This window comes from Apiospora phragmitis, mitochondrion (assembly GCF_038363925.1).
Source record: "Apiospora phragmitis strain CBS 135458 utg000015c:1.0-224557.0:1.0-224598.0 mitochondrion, whole genome shotgun sequence".
Lineage (NCBI taxonomy): Eukaryota > Fungi > Ascomycota > Sordariomycetes > Amphisphaeriales > Apiosporaceae > Apiospora > Apiospora phragmitis.
Genome location: NW_027117415.1, coordinates 195,692 through 200,108, shown reverse-complemented (window position 1 = coordinate 200,108; position 4,417 = coordinate 195,692).

The following is a 4,417-nucleotide window of genomic DNA, read 5'->3' as shown; positions in this document are numbered from 1 at the left end:
TTTTCTACATGATAACGTTTTTTTACTATAAAATAACCTTGTGTATTTTTAACCCTTCTCGAAAGTGGTGGATGTGTAACACCCATAGCTTTAGCTGCTTTAGTTATAGAAGTATATACTGAAGTTTCATTTGTATTTAAGTCTATAACTTTTAAGGCTGTACCACGTTCTTCACTCATTTTTGCCTAGGTGGATTCTGAAATAATAGATTTCCCTAACCTGGCTAAACTAATTAAGGCTTTAGTTTCTTCAGTGTGTTTTTTACCAAAATTAGGATTATTAACACCTTTAGTAGCCAAACTAATTAATTTTTTTTGTTTCTTCAGTGTGTTTATGCCCTTGAGCAGATATACTCAATTTTTTCTCTAGTTTCCTGCGAATGAATACTTCCAAGTCTTGAACCAGCCGTAGAGTTAAGATTATATTCAGGTTTTAATAAATCAATATAATATTGTTCTCTACTTATAGCATTTTCTTTTGTACAGTATTCTAAAATCTCTAATTGAAAATTAGAGTAACCATACTTTAAAATTGCACTGTATATTAGACTTTTACTTTTATTTATTCTAACGGAAAGATAAGAAAAATCAAAGTATACCCTAAATCTACGGCCTAAATTAATACTGCTACCTATATAGGTATTCCCATTTACTTTATTAACTCAACGATATATTCCTGCCAGATTTTTAGTATCCTTTAGTATCATTGATTTATTTAAAAAAGAATCAGGATATATTACAACAGGAATAAGGCAAAATTTTGAGTTGTTTGTGGCGCAGCTGCAGCTTTGTGAGTATTTTCTGCGGCTAATTACGGTAGAAAAACCGCTCTTATGTTTATAATTATAACTATTATTATTCTTTAAATTTGAGAAAGAAGATGAAATAGGTTTGTGATTTCGTAATCACAATATCCTATACATTGTTGCTCATGAACTTATATTATTTTCGTGTTTATTCAGCTTGTTCTACAGATATTTATTCAGCTTGTTCTACAGATAATTATTTTTCGGATAGACATATTTATAGGGGAGAACTACCTACGTACTTTTTACTATTCAATTTATTAGTTCACATATAAATACCAGATTTACCTTTAATATGGTTAAGAATATCAAGTTTATCTTTGTCTGCATCCAGAAAAACAACTAAATCTGAAGAACTTGTATAGGAAATATCTTTACATGCTGCACATGAAGCTGAAAACGCTCTAACGCCCAATTTATTGTAACCAAATTTGTATAAATTTATAGTTACCCTTGGTTGATATAATAAACTACGTGGTGAGATAGTCTCTCCAACTTTGTTTATGTTAATACTATTGGGTAAAACTGAATTAGTATTTAAAAATTTTACACTAGATAATATAAGTCGTTCACAACTTTATCCTTTCTTTAAAGGTATTTATATTGGCATAAGCCCAATAAATAAATCCTTTCTTTAAAGACGGGTCGCACATGCTTGCGTTTAAATTTTACTTTTCTTTATTCTTTCTAAGGAGCTGTAAGCTCCTAAAATAACAAAATAAATTGTAAACAAAGATATTAATCTTTATACATAATAATAATATGTATTTACCCATTTCTCTATTTATGTTGTGATACCGCTACGTATAAATAGAACGTAACCGTAAAAAAACAAAGTAAGAGAAATATAATTAAGGATAGGCTATTGTGGTATCTTTAATCTTGAATTACTTAATTTATTCCAAGAACCGGATTTCCCGGCGACTAGAGTATACCTTATAGTTATTAATATGTATTCTATTCCTCTCGCTAAATAAATTGTCAAACGATAAAAATAGCTTAACCATAAGTAACTAAAGAACCGTCTACTCGTTGCTCTTTTACAGTAATTGTTTTGTATATCTACCTATCGAAGCAACTATGTTAGTTTAGATTCCTCGTAATAAGTAGACATATATTACTGATTTAGATCCGCGATCACCCATTCCTATTACTAGAATCTCTAATGATATTACTATACCCTGAGTCATTAATCAGGCCAGATAAAAAGTTTTTGTATTATCTTTAGTTATTAGAGCTTTAGGGCTTCCCCGGAATTTGGCTCTTGAACACAATAAGAGTAAGTCACCTAACCTCATCTATTTATGTTAGCTGCTAATCTTAAACCTAAAGAAATATTTCTAGCTAAGTATGATCGGCTGTACTCTTGACCAGTTTTTATTTTAATTATAAACATAGAAAATCCAATTAACCCGAAGTAGATTAGGGTAACTAAGAAGATAGTTAAAAGATTAATTATTAAACTATATCCCTAAGGGATATGGATAAGCAAACTCCTCGTATAGTTAAACTAACTTAAAAATATATCTTTTTCTAAAGGGATTAACACGTTGCTTTGCAAAATACCCTGATATACTTGATGGGGATATGTTTAAAGCTTCAGCTGCTAAAGTAAATGAAGGATAAATAGTTACTTTATTTGTTTCAAGATCGGTAACCTCTATTCCCTTTGTACCTCTAGTAACTTTATTTTCAAGATTTTCTAGTTTAGATATACTATATCCTTTTAAGGTTTCATCTCCCGTTTTATGAATAAAATATCATAAACGCGCTCTAGATACATTCAAATATTTAGCAGCATCTGTCATAGAAACAAATTCTTTTTTATCCCCTGTTTCAATATTATTTAATAAAACAGGCTGTTGAGGTAATGTCGTTACATTAGAAGATACTTGAGTTTCATTAGAACTTGCGTTAAGGCTAGATATTTTATATTTATTGTATAGAGTACCTTCGGATAAATATTTACCCACTGTTACCCTAGATATACCTAAATATTCTCCGGCTTCTGTAAGAGAGATAAATTCTTTTATATTCCCTGTTTCAGTATCAGTAACTATAACAGATTTTCTCAAAGTATTACCTAAACGCAAATTTTCTATGTGCTCTTTATCTAAAGTTTTACCTAATAAGATTTCCCTTTTGATATCACGAGTTGATTCTAAAACTTTTCTATCTTTAGAAGCTAAACTAATTAATTTTTTAGCGGCTTCACTATGTCTATATCCTAAAGGAGATCCAGCTACTTTTAATATATTGTATTCTGGGTTACATGTATCAAAGTAGAATTGTTCTCTTTCAAGTAATATCTCCGGATAGCAATATTCTAAAATTTCTAATCTAAACCCTGAATACCCATATTTTAATAATGCTTTATAGATTATTAAATTCCGTTTAGGATATGATATATGATTATAATTAAAATATTGTTTAAATCTTGTACTTAAATTTTTAGCTGAACCTATGTATGATTTACCCGATTCTATATGAACTCACCGGTAGACACCTGTTCGCCCATTATTCTCGTTAACAATTAACTCCTTATCTAGATCAGAATTGGAATAAAAATTAACGGGTATAACAGGTACACATCTACTTGATGTGGACATACTTCTTTTACCGTTAGAGACTCCATAATTAACAGGTTTATAAGCCTGACTCCGTACTATATCTATACTTTTATCATTAGTTTCCAACAGTTTATTTACCTTTTTAACCTGGTATTGTTTTTTCACCACAAAGGTATCTAGATTTTTACTAAGTCTTTTCGTGATGGCAGGTTGTGAGACACCCATTGCTTCTGCCGCCTTTTTAACGGAAGGGTACACTGAAGTTTCATTTGTTTTTAAGTCTAGAACACTTAAAGATGTTCCGTTTCGAACACTCATTTTAGCTTTCATAGATTCTGAAAGAAAGGATTTACCTAATCTGGCTAAAGTGTATAAGGCTTTAGTTTTTTCACTTCTAGTTTTACCAAAATTAGGGTTATTAATACCTTTATTCGCAAGACTTAATAATTTTTTAGTTTCTTCAGTAAGTTTACGCCCTTTAGCAGAATTACTCATTTTTAACCTGCTTTCTTCCGAATTAACACTTCCAAGTCTTGAACCTGCTATTAAGTTAAGATTATAATGGGGTTTTAATAAATCAATATAATATTGTTCTCTACTTATAGCGTTTTCTTTTGTACAGTATTCTAAGATTTCTAGTTGGAAATTACCATAACCGTACTTCAAAATCGCGCTATATATCAAGCTTTTACTTCGGACTAAACTTGAGGTAATAAAACTAAAGGTAAAGTAATTTCTTAATCTTTGATTAAGATTTACACTACTACCTATATATGAATCATTGTTTACCTTATTTACTCAACGATAAACTCCTGCTTTGTTTTTATTATCCTTTAATATTATACTTTTATTTAGATAAGCATCTGGATATAAAGCTGCAGGAGTAGTGATAACCTTAGGTTGACTATTTGAATCTTTTTTATTTAAAGTAGAATAAGATCTAGTAACAAAACCAAGGATGAACCTATATAACTTTTACCTGAATCTATGTTCACTCAACGATAAATACCAGCCCGGTCTTTATTATCACGAATTATAAATT